The sequence below is a fragment of the Fundulus heteroclitus genome, chromosome 6 (genome assembly GCF_011125445.2).
Source record: "Fundulus heteroclitus isolate FHET01 chromosome 6, MU-UCD_Fhet_4.1, whole genome shotgun sequence".
In the NCBI taxonomy this organism is placed as follows: domain Eukaryota; kingdom Metazoa; phylum Chordata; class Actinopteri; order Cyprinodontiformes; family Fundulidae; genus Fundulus; species Fundulus heteroclitus.
In genome coordinates, this window is record NC_046366.1 from 21,364,109 (window position 1) to 21,380,871 (window position 16,763).

The 16,763-nt window shown below is 38.8% G+C and overlaps 1 protein-coding gene across 1 annotated transcript in view; it reads left to right on the forward strand.

Annotated features, from left to right (window-relative positions):
- Positions 1-431: 431 nt before the first annotated feature.
- The window catches only part of greb1l (GREB1 like retinoic acid receptor coactivator), an 82,840-nt gene continuing 66,508 nt past the window's right edge, over positions 432-16,763 (forward strand). Inside the window, exon 1 of the mRNA XM_012855359.3 lies at positions 432-558. The gene's annotated coding sequence lies outside the window, so the exon portion shown is untranslated. The remainder of the gene's footprint in view (positions 559-16,763) is intronic.

The window sequence follows — 16,763 nt, forward strand, 5'->3', positions numbered from 1 at the left end:
AATAAAAACAATATATAAATAGTCCTATTCGGGTTCTTTTGACTAGAATTAAGAAAGTATTTCAATAAATATCACATTTAAGAATAAGCTATCTATCTATCTATCTATCTATCTATCTATCTATCTATCTATCTATCTATCTATCTATCTATCTATCTATCTATCTATCTATCTATCTATCTATCTATCTATCTATCTATCTATCTATCTATCTATCTATCTATCCAAGCAGCTGCTTATTTTACCATCTATTCTAATGAACAAATTACATAAAAGTCGGAGTTATTCTTTATTGTGTTTTTGCCTGCCATTTGTTTTTGTTTTGTTTGTTTTTTTTTGTGCTCTTGATTTTCGCCGCAAAACTGAGCGGAATTTCCGCTGATCCGACCCAGAGCGCGTTTACAGTACAGTCCTGACGTCAGTCGGTAGCTGACTGCGCGCAGATCAGCTGTGTCCGGAGCAGCATCGATGGTCACGGTGGCGTCGTGAGTCAGGGGCGCAACTTCACGCTCGCACACCTTCCACGGACATGGCCGCGTGACGGCTTCCAGTTAAAAGGTAAGACTTTCACCGGGCTGTTTTGCGCTAAAACGCACGATAAATGTCCCCGGCATGTCACGACTGCACGACGCCGGCGACGCTGTCAGGTCAGGACGGTGGTCGCGCAAACACTGGCGGTCTGTCAGTCAAAGTTTCTTCCATCCGCTGATCTTTTTTTGGGAAAGGCGAAAGGATTGCACAAAGAAAAGATAGTGTGCGAAAGGATTTTCAAACTAACCAAGACGTCGTTTGACGCAATCCGTTGAAAAGATATAGGGAAAGTTTTTTTTCCCCCCTTGCTCTTTTCGATGCGCGAATTTAGCTTGGAAAAACCAGTTTTTCTTCATGTGTTTGGGAAGCCTCGCCTAATGCCAGCAGTTCAGGTCAGGGATAGCCGACCGTCTGTGAATGTAACCGACTCTTGGCAGCCTGTGAGCGTTTTAACGCGCCCCGTTTTATTTTACATCTGCGATGGCAATTGTAGTGTTAGAGGAAACGTATTTATCTTTTGAGCGTATTGATTCTGCCTGTGTTGAGTCAGTGCTGATGAAGTCATGTCAAGTATACGAGGTCTGGAGCCAGACCACTAATTTAAGTGCTTGTCTGCAGAAAACGGCAGTTGCCTAAGGCTTGGTGTTGAAACTGGCTGAGATAAAATCCTATCAGATGACAGTGAGCAGAAGATGTTTATTTCACTCTAAGTAAAACTATATATATATATATATATATATATATATATATATATATATATATATATATATATATATATAATTCAAATTATAAATTGGAGTGTATGAAAACAGCATATTTTTTTATTTCCACAAGGATCAATTTTTGGTCCAGGTTTCTAGACAGTTACTTGGTGCCTCCGTAAGTCAATTTAAGAGTAACTGCACATGCATGCACAAACTGCTAGCGTTTACACTATAAAACTGGTGTAATAACTTGCATACATCCACACGGGGCAGATTATAATTCTGAAATGAATTGTCACAGCTACAAGACACTTAAAGGAGTTTCTTGAATTCCAGCCATTTCTAGGCACACTTATCCTAACTAAGTCACATGGTTTTGCTCATTTGGACTAATGAAACAGAGTGAAACAAAACTTTTTTAACAGTGCAAAAAGATAGTTGTCTTTTTTAAATAGATCTGTGCCAAATTACTATGGAGTTGCTTGGATATACAGTATTAGCAGAGTATAAATTATTCTTTAAAGGTGCATAGTGCAAGTTTTGAAATGAAATATTTTTTATTTTATTTCCCATACATGCCTTTACAATTGATAAAGTGAGTTATCCTCTATTTAGCTTACTTGCCTCTATAGGCTTGATTAGTCAATTTATGACAGTGTTATTCGGGCAGAATCCCCTGTGCGTTCGTGTGGTTGTAACGCGCTGTGCGATCTCGTTCACCTGGCTACCGCTGAGTCTCCATCAATATTTATAACTTTCATACCTAAGAAGATATTATGCCTTTAAACAAAAGACCTGTGCGGTTGCAGTAGCATATTCTTTTCCTCTTCTCCCATGAACGTGCACAACACTGGTGTAGTTCCAACTGGCTGCCAGTAGGAACAACATCTGCAAAAAATCCTGGAATTTTTCCTATGCTCCTTTAATATACAACAAAATTGCACCTGTAGGAAAAACCCTTCTAGTGCAATTGATTCCCCTCCATATATTACCGGTCTGCGTGTTTGCTGCTATAAATGTAATTACTTGTTACCAGTTGAAGCAATTCATTTAAGATGGAACTGCATTCTCTTTTTAGAGTGTTCAATTCACCTTTCCCTCTTCATTGTCACTATAGCTGAATAAGACACCTTAATGTTCCCAAAAAGCAGATTTATGTGATGGCTGTGTCCTATCTGTTTTGTATTAGAGCTCCTTTTTAAAGTTGTACTGCAGAGCGTAGAATTTTCAACTCTAGTTCAACACATTTAAGACAACACATCATGCAAGATACACTTGTTTAGCCTTTAAATTACATGTTGTATGTAATTTACACAACAAACATGTTGTGTAAATGGAGTCTCTAGGAATGCAGGAAATTTTAACCTAGTTTCTTAATAGTCTTTTTGGGTCGTATTTTTCAAGCTGCTCAGTTTTCTCTTTTTACTATTAAATTTTTTTTATAACAATTATTAAAGAGTATTTGCAGCAGAGCTGACTAACAAGAACATGGACTTCCAGCTAATCAATTTCACATTTTTATTTCTTGAAGCGATTTTGTAGTTCAAGCTGAAGGATGCCAAAAGCTACAAATGGTTAAGTAAAAATGTTCGGTTGTTCATTACACAGTCCCCTAGTATACTACAAAAATGGCCAATCGGGGTGGAGCAGAATGGTCTGCGACCTGGAGCTGGAGGGGTGCGGGGTGTTAAGTGCCCCCTATTGATTTAAAGATACATATAAACATTGGCTTTAATAACCACAGCAAAGATGTTACTGTTTCAAAGTTAAGGAGCTCCATTTGCTAGCAAGTTCAAGTTTAGCAGTAGGCTACTCTGGTCAAAACTGTGTACAAAAGTTTGAGATGTGTTTTAACTATGGCATGGAAACCTTTCCCCTAGTGGGCATGGAGGTATGGTCCATTGAGAATGACTGACTCAGAGTTAAGTAGCACAGCTTGCTAGCCGGTTTAACTTTTGCCATGTCACCATCATTAAATATTATCAAACTCTACTCTTTCAAACTGATATACTTTATTCAAATGTAAATCATTTTAATAGTTAATACCTCACATCCACCATAGCAGCTTTTGTCATTGTGCCGTTTCCTTTCCTTTGTTAAAAGGAAACATAAAACAGTAGTAATAAAGTAACACTTAAAAAAAATCAGTAAGGTGGCTGATTCCCTTCTTTCCCTGATAACCTTATGTTTTTCACTTTTAACGACTGCGTCAGGGATTGTAGAAGTTTATACCTCGCTATTACGCTTGACTTTAGTGCTAGTATGCTAGCTTTAGTCGCTAAATGAGCTAAAGCTCGGTACACCTTAAAGCTTTGCTCGAGCTTAGCTGTTTTCTCTACCACAAGTCTTGTGTAAGATCATAACTTTCAATTAGCTGATTCATCAATTCACAACACAACCAAGAACTGGACACTGCACACTAGAAATAACGAAAGCTAATGGTTTACACGGACAAACAACTCAAGTTAAATTTGAAGATTTGCAAACAAAATAAACTTCTTTACAAACTTTTTGTGTAGCATTCTGAGCCTTGTTATTGCGCAATGAAAAAAAAGAAGAAAAAAAAGAAAACCCCTCTTTATCTGCCCTTAAATCACACAGGTATTACTGTTATTTAGAGAGCATTGTGAATTAGCTGGGTGGCCTGTGTCGATGAAAGCACGTGCAACCCTGTCACACAGAGCAAGGGCTGGAGGGGTCAGGTGGTGGTGGGGTGGGGGGGCGGGGGGGGACTCTAAACGCTGACCATCTGGCCCTTGGGGGGCTGGTTTCCTCACTGACTGCCTTTGTTCCCCACTAACAATTGGGACTTAATCTGGGAGGAGATAAGTAAGGCCCCGTGACACTACTCCTACAACCGGACAGGTTTTCTCCCTGAAAATAGCCTTGAAGGAGACGTCTCTGTCCGGGTGTTTCTTTGTTGGGGGGCTTAAAATCATCAGCTTTGGTGCTAGATTACTGTGTTGGAGCTTTTTCAAAATGGCTAACGATAATGATGCATGCGCTTGGAAAATGGTGTATTATGTAACTCAAACTTTGGTCATTATGTCCCATTATATTTGATATGCTGTTGGTTTCCATATATAGATTAGAAAACAGGACTGTTTCCTTTTTTTCCCATTAAAAAAATCAATTGCTTATCCTTCCTAAAAGGTTAGGCTATGAAATGTTTTGGATGCTTACTACTTTCTTACCATGCTGTAGCAATAGTTATCCATCCTTAATTTCTAATTTGTTTTTAGCTGATTTGTTTTGTGATTTGAAAGATGTGCTGTGAGGTAAAAAAAAAAAAAAAAAGGGCATCCTAAAAATGTAATGTGTAATTTGTCTTCTGAAAAAAACGTAACAATGGAAAATAATTCAGATCCATTTGTGCGTGAGACAGTTGTCACCACGGTAACAGATTAATTTATTTTCTCTCACTCTCTCCCAATAGATTTTTACCTTATGTAAGGATCCTGCTTTTGCTGCTTGCTCACGTTTTCTGTTTTATAATCCCATTTAGGCAGATTAGAGTGTGAGAGACCACTGTTGCTCAGTGCCATAAAAATATTGATTTATGTCTTAAACACTAGTTTGTGTTTGTGTTTTTTTTTCTCAGCCAACTCCATAAACATATCTATTTTACATATTGATCCATGAGGCAGAGCCTTTGTTTTGAAACACCCACGCAGACCAATTGTGATATTTAAGTTACAAAAGGCCCATGGGGATTGCTCGGTTATACAGACAGATGTTTTTTTTTTTTTTTTTTTTAAAGATACCTGTCTTTGATTGTAGGCTTTTCTAATCGTTAGTGCAGATGGCACAGTGGATGAAATCCCAGCTAAAGAGAGATTAGTGCTTTTTTTTTGTGTTTTGTGTTTTCACAAAATGTAGAAAGCAGGTGGACCTTAAAATAGGGGTTATTTTTCAAATTACTGAGCCTGGAGTTAAGATGGCCTTTTTGGGATTTTATTTATTTCACTGCTGTTGCCACAAACCTGTGGTCTGACAATATCGCAGTGCTGGGTGAGGTATATTTCATACAACAGCAGAAATTAGTAAGGTCCGCAGAAAGTCGGCAAAATATCAAAATTAATTATACTAATACATCAAACCTGGTGATTCTTGGCCGGTTAAGGATAAACCTTACTGTCTAGTTCATACAGTACAATAATGGACATGGAAGTCCATTATTGTGCTCAATAATGGACTTCCTATTCAGTTTACTGATCTGTTGTTGCATAATAGGCCAAAAGAAAATTAACACAAGAACTTAAAATGTTGCATAACAGAAAACACATTTCTGTTTTGTTCTGTTAGATTCAGTTTTAGTTATTTAGAACTGTACAACATATTGGATCGTCATCACGATAGCCATTTTTCTCTTATCAGTCCACAGTATATATATATATATATATATATATATATATATATATATAATTTATTTATTTCCATCAAGCTTCTCCCTTGTTGGGGTCACAAGGGGTGCTGGTATCTATCTCCAGCATATTATTTTTAATTCTTTTTCTGGATTTTTTGTGGCACTAGTGGCTCATCTTTTTTCCTAAGTAGGCTGACAGGGAAGGAGGTTAAGAGAAGGGGTAAGACATGCAGTAAAGGACCACAGGCAGGAATCGAACCCGGGTCAGCCGTATCGAGGTTGTGCTCTCTTCCTCATGCTCTGCTTTGTTACCAGTGGTTTTAGCCATGAACCTATCCAATGGAGACCATTTTTGCACAGTCTCTTTCTTAATGTTAAGTCAAGAACACCTTAACTGAGGCAGGTGAGCCCTACACTGATGATGCTGATCGTGTTTGTTGTTGTTTTTTTGTGACCTCATGGATGAGGCGTCCATCGCTTTTTAGAGATTCTTTGGTAATCCCGGGAAGGTTCACAACTGTCCTGTGTTTTTCTGCATTTGTGGAGCTCACTAGAGTTCACTAGAGTCTCAAAGCCTTAGTCATGGCTTTGTGACCCTTTGCAGACTGATGTCAATTCCCTGTTTCTATTCTGTTGTTGAATTTCTTTAGATTGTGGCTTGTTGTGATGTTTTTTTCGGATACTGTTGTGGGATTATTTGAAATGCCATAGACACAGAAACAGAAAGGTGAAGGAGAAAGAAAGGAAGATAAAGAGATGAGGCAAAATGTTAAAAGGTCAAAAAAATTGAGCGGAGGAAAAAGAGAGTGCAAGATAACATCCTCGGAGTCTGCTACTGCACCTGCAGAAAGAGATAGAAAAAGCAACAACAAAACCAACCAAATTAATTCATGATTTAACAAAAGAGGCAGCTTCATTTTCACAGAGGGCCTCTGTGGTATGGCGTACTGACTCTGACATAATAAAAAAATAAGTATAGAGATAAATACAAAAGATTAAAATATATACATATAGATGTAACAATGACATATAGATGTAAATATCTCTTATAATAGGCTCATTTATTTATTCATCTTTTTAATAATCACCTCATTTATTTATTTTTCATTATAATTGTCAACTTTATTTATTAATTACTTAGTTTTTAAATGTATTCCTTCTGTCCATGTTTTAATATTTTTGTCTGTTTTATTCTTCCTTTCTATTTTTTTGCTCCATTTATATCTTCTACCCTATTTATTTATGCCTGTCCTTTTTCTATTTCTGTATGCCTTTCTGTCTCATTATGCAAATGATGAGAGGTGGCGTGCCAGTTCTCAATAGAGATGTTGAACATGTGTTAAAAATCGTTTTTAAAAAAGAGTTGTTATCTCATCGTTCAGTCAGTAGGTTAAAACAGAGAATGACCCTTTATTGCTCTACCGTGAAAACGCAGCCTACGTGCATGTTTGAAAACCGTTTGCCTAATATGGTGATGATCATGTCTTTTTAATTTGTCATTCATCCAACAGGATGTGAGGTGGAGGATTCGTTTCTATTTTATTTACATTTTTATTAGAATGGCATGTTGAAATGTAGTTATACCTCTCAATATTAAATGTTAAAAGACTGATCACCCACCTGACGGTGAATAAAAAATTAGCTTTAACTTAAGGCTTCCACATACTCGTGTGAACCGTCCGCATACTACGAGCTCCGTGGACTCCGCGCTGACTGTCCATGGACCTTTTACCCTTCATAGTCGAGCGTCCCTATTGCCTACATTTCTTGTAGGATGCCAATGTGGAGAAGCAGGGGAAGGGATGGTAAAATGTTTGATTAGCGAGGTAAGCACCTAGAGCTGTTTATTTTCCAACAGGCACACATGTCTGTGTGCAAAGAGAGGGGGAATTTGATGCTGCGCATCCTTGAGACCGCCTACTTAAGAGTAGCTCAGTGTATCATGCTCGATGTCAACTATAAGGTCCATGTGAAGACTTCTTGCCGCCGAACAGTTTATAGCATGACACCGCGTACGCGGTTGTAAAAATTGAGCTCAGCGCATGCCTGTCAGCGCTGAGTCCACGCAAAGTCCGCTTTGAGTATGCACAGACTCCGCGCCAACATCAGCGCAAGTATGTGGGAGCCAAGAAGTTGGTCATTCTGTGCCAGCATTCAGGTTTTACCGCTAACTTTAGCCTATTTATCCCACTTCCACCTGTTGTCTGTGCCCCACAGGATACACCAGGCTCTAACCCTGCGTTTGCTGCTCTCTCCATGTCCTCTGTTGCAAACCTGTCCGTGTAATGAACGAGGCTGGCTGACGGACCTGGACCGGAGTGCCTTTTACGTGAATTGAGTTTAAACAGACGTGGTCATCCCCATATTAGGCAAATGGTGTTCAAACAATCACATAGTGCCATTTTCTGTTGTAACTGAATAATGAGGTAACAACACTTTTTAAGCTTTTCTTTAAGCAAAAGTTCAACGTCTCTATTTGCACAACTAGATGGCTGGAATTGAGATGGAGCCGACTGGATCCACTGGTCCAACCCAATGCGAGCTCCAAGCACGGGGGCTGTGGTTTCTGTCAGGAGAACTGGCACGACACCTGCTGACAGAGCCATCGCATAGGCTGTGCGTACTGTGCAACTGCACAGGGCCTCATGATACTAGAGGGCCTCAGGACCTCAATTATTTTTCACATTTTTTTTAATTAAATTATTTAATGGAGCTATAAGTAATACTGAGACATTGTGGCTCAAATCAGTGCAACAGCTTGCCAATCCAAACAATCTAATATGCCGTTTTTAAATGGTGTGAAACCCTTCTGAATTTTTACCAACACAGGATAGGTCTATGATGTTTTATTGTGTTCTATTTCTGGTCCATTTCTCTTATTGGATTTCATGTTTGCAGGCTGGTAACATATCAGTTCAAATGTGAAAGGTACCCATCCCCACCCGCCTTTGACCGGGTCAGATTCGGAAAAGTTAAAAACGTATTCGGCATGCGCTTTTCTGAAATAAAGAAGGCAGAGCTGAAGTCTTCGTCAATGAGAGCCGTGTTGGCTGCCAATTAACATATGCAGCAGCGTCTTACCTCATGGGCAGCTTCGAGCCAGGACATTCATAAAATAACATGAAAAATGATTTAGATGCATACACAAAACTACGTCAAAGTAAAGAAAGTGCTGCTGCAATGGCTGTGGAACGGTTTCTAGCTGGGTGAGGTCAGAGAAAGGGGATTCTCTGAGAGCTTTTTGTGAAGTTTACCAAAGTTATTTTGCAGTTTCATACGGAGAAGAGTGCAATGTAAAGCAACACTGTAGAAGCAAGTCTGACTTTAATCTCAGAATCCTGAGAAAAAAGTCAGAATTCTGAGGAAAATGTCAGAATTGAAGGATTTTTTTTTTTTTTTGAGTGGCCCTAATCCTCTTCCGTACATCCATCCATATTCTATCCATTGAAGCTATATAGAGATAGATTAAGGTAATGTTTTAGTCTGTTTTAGGCAGGTTTTCAGTCTTGATTTAAAGGAACTTAGTGTTTCGGCTGATTTGCAGTTTTCTGGAAGTTTGTTCCAGATTTGAGGAGCATAGAAGCTGAATGCAGCTTCTCCGTGTTTAGTTCAGGGTATGCAGAGTAGACCAGAACCAGAAGATTTGAGGGTTGAAACAGCAACAGCAGGTCTTTTATGCATTTTGGTGCTAAGCTGTTCAGTGATTTATAAACTAACAGTCATATTTTAAACTCTGTTCTTTGAGCTACAGGGAGCCAGTGTAAGATTTAGAACTGGGGTGATGTGCTCTATCTTCCTGCTTTTAGTGAGAATGCGACCAGCAGCAGCGTTCTGGATCAGCTGCAGCTGTCTGATTGATTTTATGAGCAGACCCGTGAAGACACCGTTGCAGTAATTAATGTGACTAAAGATAAATGCATGGATACGTTTCTCTAGATCTCGTTGGACATCAGTCCTTTAATCCTGGAAATGTTCTTCAGTTGATAGAAGGCTGACTATGTAGCTGTCTTTATGTGTCCTCGGAGGTTCAGGTCTGAGTCCATCACTACACTCAGATTTTTGGCCTGATCACTAGTTTGTAGTTGTAATAACTGAAGCTGCGTGCTGACCCCAGTTCGTTCCTCTGTAGGTACAAAGATAATACATTTTTGGCATATCCATGCATCGATTTGTTCTAAGCATCCGTTCAGTGCATGGATGGGTTCAGAGTCACGTGGTGACATCAAAATGTAGAGCTGCATATCATCTACGTAGTTATTGTAACTAATCTTGTTTCTTGTCATAACATCAGCTAGAGGGAGCATACAGATATTGAACAGAAGGGGGTCCCAGGATTGAACCTTGGGGAACCCCACATGTGACTTTTGTCCGCTGAGAAGTTACCTATGGACACAAAGAAGTCCCTGTTCTTTAGGTAGGATTTGAACCCATTGAGTGCTGTACCAGAGTTTGACCCTGGTCTCCAGTCGGTTTAATAATATATCACTGTCAACAGTGTCAAAAGCTGCGCTGAGGTCCAACAGAACTAACACTGCGGTTCTTCCACAGTCTGTATTTATGTGGATGTCATTGAACACTTTGACGAGGGCGGTCTCAGTACGGAGACCGGACTGAAATCATCAAAGCAGTTGGTCATTGTTAGGAAGCTATTTAACTATTGAAACATAGCTTTTTCAATAATTGTACTATTAAATGGCTGGTTGGAGATCAACCTGTAATTCTGCACATATGATTTGTCCAGATTGCTCTTTTTTATCAGTGGTTTAATAACTACTGTTTTTAAAGCCTGGGGGAAAACACATGAAGAGAGGGATGAATTTACACATAGGGGAAAATATGCACAGAGGCCAGCCTACAGAAAAACACAAATGAGTAAACCCTTACAGAACTAATGAATAAACCTAGGTAACTAGATCAAGCTATCAGCTCATAATTGCAAACAATGTTCAAACAGAAAAATATGACAAAAAACGTTTTAATCAATAACATTTTTCCACCTTTAACGGTTTTCCCAAAGCCAAGTTTCCCTGCTTCCATCAGACTGATGGATTCTTCCACTTCCCAGTGAATCAAAATACGTCCCCTCCCTAGACAGTTCTTTAAGATTTAAACATACATAATTAACCTATTTACCAAATGTTTGCTCACATATTAGCAAACAAACGTCCAAAACAAATATTACAGAGAAAAGGGCAGCTTTAAACCAAATGAGCTGGTTTACAATAAAACATAATTGACCTCTTAAGACCTGAGAATTTTGGTCCAAACATTGACTTTTAGACTGCTGAATGCGGGCTGAAAAAAACAGTTTCTCTACACAAAAATGTTTGATCAGTTATAAACTTCATTTACAGATCTGTCAGGAGAAAAAAATATATGTTTGAAGAGAAACTGATCATTTCTCGGCATCAAAGAGACTTTGTTAAGACTAAAAGTCTCAGGTCTTAAGAAGTTAAATTAATACTAACGAAATGGCTGGAGGAACCTCCAATGTATGAACATTTTGTTTTCCATGTCATGGGGGTCTATTTTTATTTGCTTTCAGAATTAAGTCCAATGAGCCAAATCTTGTCTGTAGTGAACCAAAAATATAGAATCCTAGCTTTAGCCAGCTAAGCTACACAGTGTGGAGCAACAAGTTGGGGAGGGGCAGAGAGACTTTATGATTAACTTAATAAGCGGAGACGCCCGCTGCTCTAGGACTCTTTCTGATATCTCAATGAAAGGACTCTAAACTATGGGAACAGTGCGATGGAAATATTTAGAAGTTTTAAAGCTATATCCATTTAAAACAAGCTGGTCATTTCGTCTGTTTCATTATTGTGAGACATTTCCAACACATTTCTTTTCAGAATGAGTATTGTAGAATATTGATATAACACCTGTTTTATGTTGTGTTTTATATGTACTGAGAATTTGTATTTTCCAAGTTCCAAGCTGGGAACACAACAATAAAGCCTCCAGAAGTTGAAACTCTGACACAGAAAGCCCATTATCAGGTTGGAGCTCTCCCCGTACTAAAAAAACTTGAAAAGAAAGCCCACAGCTTCCTCAAAGACCTTCTGGTAGAAGGTTTTGGACAATCAGAACAAAGACAAACACACAGAGAAACCGTTTCTATCCAAAAGCTGCAGCCTCCATTACTCCACTCACCCTGAAGGAGGGAGTAGGACAGTAAATTTCCTTTTTTTTTTTTTTTTTTTTTTTTTTACCACAACTTCTTAGTGGCAGCTGTTTTTTAAATAAATTCTCCAATTCCTTTAAAAAAATCTTCTTAAGAGAAGCCAACCTTTTTATTGTAATTTTTTGCACAAGGATAATAAAATATTAATTCATTAATTCTTTCATTCAGTTCAATATGCAATATGGCTACCCCGCCTTCAAACATGGTGAACGTTGCAGGTATAAGCTCTTTATTACCCATCAGGCATGGTCAAATATACTACTTTTCACCCTCTGTTGGGAAACAGGATTGCATAAAATAAAAAAGTAATGCATTACAATTGACTCACTTAGCTATTAATTGCTTAAAAAAAATAGCAAATCCCATTGGTTTTATGACTTACAACTAGAACACTTTCAATTAAGATGTGAGGTAATTCTTCAATCCAAAGGATCTCCTCCAAAAGTAATCAAACAGCTTTTTTTTAATCAGTTGTCATGGGATTTTCAAAATCCAGGCCTGCTTACTGGTAATGATAAAGCTGTATGTATGGAAAGTTGTTCATAAATTTAGCAGTAAAAGACACCCAAATAAAAACAAACAAACATTTGATTGTTAGATGGGATGTGATATCAAAAGAACTCATTAAGGTTGCTGTAGTTAAGTTGATTTTCAACCAAACCTTAAGAGAAATGAGCCTTTCTGCTCTGATTTACAGAGCTAAATGTGTTCCACGTGCATTCTTATAAACATTAAGCCTTTTATAATAAGCCAGGAACATTGTGTTCTTCGCAGATTTCTGGGTCCAAATCGATGAAAGACGACCAACAGTGACTCTAAATCACACTCTGTTATTCAGAAACTGTAGTTTAAACAGTTTAGTCTCCCGAAGCGCACATCTGGAACCACTCGTTTACGGGTGGACCAAATGATCTCTTTTTTTGTTGATATTTCAGTAGAAGCATGAACGAAATGTAAGCATATCCTGCCCATCTAAGTGTTTAAATCCAAAGGGAGTGAAAGCCCAGATAAGGCCTGCAGTTCAGCTAAGGGGAGGCTTTGGTGGGGAAGAGAAGGCAGAAATGGGATAAACACACGTGGGAGTGAGGAAAAGCTTAACAAGGCAGCTGGAGAGAAATCACGTGTGATATGGAGAAAACATTTTGTGTTTTTAATCATCACAACTTCAAACTGTGCCTGAGAGGATTACAAAACGGATCTGCAGTTTGTTGGGTCCACGGGGTGAAATGTGAATCAAACGGTCGGGGACGTATAAAGTCGTATGACACACTTGACAATTGGATCATTAAAACCAATATGACAAAGGCCTGTGTCCCTCCCCCCGGTTAAAGGAGATGTCAAAGGTCTGTGACCTTTTCCATTTATGTGCATTGATCCCTTTGGTGGGGGGAGGGCCTTCCTCCTTCGCTGCCCTCCACCGTCAGCTGTTACTGTATGTCTTATTTTCACCTGCAGGAAGTCTTTTATTCTGTTGCGCTATCCTTCATTTTCTTCTATTTAGATGCAAACACAATATTTTTGATAGCTGCCACCTTTTGTTCTCGTCACAGATTATTATATTACGTTTATCAAATAATTTACTTTTAACCATGGGACTTTCTAAAACCCAAAACAAAAACTAAATAGTCAATTCTGTTCTAGGTGTCGACCTCTCCTTCTAAATCTGTAAAGCTAGTAAAGACGTTTGTATGTAGTGTATATTGTATTCTCGGTACATATAGGCAGCATTTGATGTTGCGTACAGGGCATTGCAAAATAATGATTGAGCCTGGCACTTTATCAAATTGTTACGTTGGAACCAATAAATTCTTTGTATTTCATTGGGATTTTATGTGACAGACTAAGAATATTGTGTGATACAAAAGAAAATCTGTAAATGTGGGCTACATTTGCATTCAGTCCTCCAAACAAAGATGTTTTTATAGACTTTTTTTTTTTCTTATTTGTTTTTATTCATAAGTTTGGTCACCCTAAATATACTATCCCTTAATGATGATGTCATGGCATTGTAAGTTTCTGACAAAGGTAAATACAGGCACACCTCTGGGTGTAATTTAAGGCAATACTTCAAACGCATCGTTTTGCTGTGTAACATCATAAAAAAATCTAAAGAAATCAGGTAAGAGAGATCAAGATATTGTGGACCTCCACAAGACTTGTTTGACTTTGGCTACAATTTCCAGATGCCTAATAGACCCACATTTACAAAGCGAAACAAAGTCTTTAAATTAATTACACACCGACTGATGTTTTCAAACCGTTTATTTCTGTTAATTATGAGGATTTTCCACTTATAGCTAACAAAAACACAACGCTTAAGATTAGAATATTACATCAGACCAATAAAAAAACATTAATACAGGAATTTTTGCCTTAATAACAAGAGTGTTTAATACCTAGGGATGGGTATCGTTAGAGATTTATCGACACTACTACTCTTCACGATACTCCTCATCGATCCAGTATTTTATCGATACCCTTAACGATACCCTTTTTTAATCAAATAGAAGGGTAAAAAAAACCAAAACAAGTAATGAGCAATGACCAGTGTATTTTTTTTTTTTACCGTTTGGAACAAAAGCACACAAAATAAATTAAAACTACAACATAAATCTTTTTTATATAAATAAAGCAATAAAAACACTTTATGAATAAGTTTTTATACATAAACAAAATGCTGAAGCACGGTAATAACTATCTAAACTATTTAAAAAGAAAAAAAAATCAAACCTGACTTCACAATAAAACAGTGAAATTAAGAACCTAAGTGATGTTTAAAGTTTCTCAAGTTAAAGTGCAAAACAAGCCCAGAGAACAATAGTAGACTAAAGAAGCTGACCTGTCCAAAATGGATGACGTTGCCCTTTTGTGTCGTCTAGTAGCCCCATATTGAATATGCAAATGATCTATAGCCTACACTTACATTTCTTGTTTGTTTTAAAATGTCATGATTAAAACATCATGCAGTTACTAAATGTAAGAAAGAATGCAAACTTATGCCCATGTCTCACACGTTTGCTTTGCATACATACATACGTACCTGTATCTGAGTCAGAGCTTGTTGTTGTTGCACTCGGGCGGTTGAACACTGTGCATCATGCACTTTAGCAAGATGCTTATTTAAATTACTCGTGTTCCTGCTTTTACAAGCTAAGCGTTTATTGCACTTATGGCACCGTGCGTTGCCAGTATCTATGTTTGTAAGGTAAAGCCAACCTTTGGACCTTTTTGCTGGTGAAGATTCTCAGTCATCCAGGTCATGGTCATTCCAAAAAAAGGTAAAAAACAAAGCAACTGGACTTGTTTTCCGTAGTTGAAGACGTTTCGCTTCCTCTCCAGGAAGCTTTCTCAATTGAAAAATTGAAACTTTTTTGAATTGAGAAAGCTTCCTGGAGAGGAAGCGAAACGTCTTCAACTACGGGAAAACAAGTCCAGTTGCTTTGTTTTTTACCTTTTTTTGGACTTTTTTGCTCGCTCTGTAATCGTGCCTTTGCTTCTATCAATGAGCGGAGCGTCTCTCTTCTTATGATGGGTGAGAGGAAGTGAGGCGAACACGTGAGAGCAGAACTTTAGCCCCTCCCATCAGTCCCCTTGGTGTACGTGCCTCTTAACGAGGAGGGGGTTGGCAATACAATGTTGATAGAGTCGAAATCTGCCTGAAAAACCAAACGCAACCCTAATAATAACATTAAGAGGGCGGATAAGGCTGAAGCTTATCGGTCTGCAAAGATCGTCCGATGCGGACCCCCTGGGCTGTTTTGATACCGGCTTTTGGTTCCCATACCTATCAATGCCTGTTTAAATGTTGCTATTTTCAAAAGGCACTTTTAATCTGAGAAACAACACTCATCGGAACGCATTTTCATCGCTTGAATACGAATGTACGTCCTTTCGCACGGCGCGTGCAAACGGCTGGTTTCAACGATACGTGCGAAAACAGTTAACCTGAAACAAAGGAGACAACAAGATCCAGCTAACATCGACATCATTTGAATATGTCGCGGCTGTTTAACTCGTCGAGAGTCTTTACAAGCTGTCCCACAGGCCCAGGGAGTTAAGGGTTTTTACGGATGAAACCTCCCCGTGTCCCTCTCACACGATGGACGATCGTGGTCGATGAAAAAGCCGACTGTCAGGAAGGTAGGACATTCAGTGTGGGAGTACAACCAAACAGACTGGCCGTAATATTCTGGTCTTTGTTGCTAGGGAGGCTTGGGATAAAAAAAATAAAAATAGTTTGAGATAATAATTGCGTATGCATGTGGATTTTATGCTGGAGTGGAACACGACCCCAGTAGTTTGCTCTTCTTCCTGTCCTGTTATCTGTGATTCTGACATGCAGTGCAAGCTCTTATCTGTCACCGCTGTATCACTGACTTACTCCGTGGCGTAAAACCTAGCCTGTAGTTTTTTTTCTGTTCTTTTTTTTAAAGTGTCCCGTCTCTGCTTGGTCGTCTCAATTTGGGGTTCTAAATGCAAAGCTTAGTCAAAGGAGTTTGTCTTCCACCCTTTATTTCCATGTGCAGATCAAAGCGTAAACAAACTACTTGGCAGCAATTAAATAAGCTGCTGCACACCTGAACAGTTTGTCAGGAAGACGTGCATTTGCAGGGAAATGCCCAAAATGTCAAGGTTAAGGAGCAATGTCTCTATCGTCTGCAGATTTGAACCCTTCGACACAGCGTTGGATTTCCAGATGGGCTCATATCTACAGTGTTCCTCTTTTTTTTTTTTTTTTTTTTTATCCGCCTTTTAAGATTTTTGCGGGGCTCCATTACACCAGCATGAGCTCACGGAGAGCAAAGTGTTCGCGATGCTTCACAGAGAGCACTTAGGAATAGCCTAGCCTCGTTCTTGCCATTGAAACCTGGAAAGCATCTGTCTGAGAATCCCCTCTTGCACGCCGCTGTTATGGAACAGCGTGTTCTCTCTGGGTGTACCCCTGCTCGCAGGTGCCAACTCCGCGGGAACACAGTCT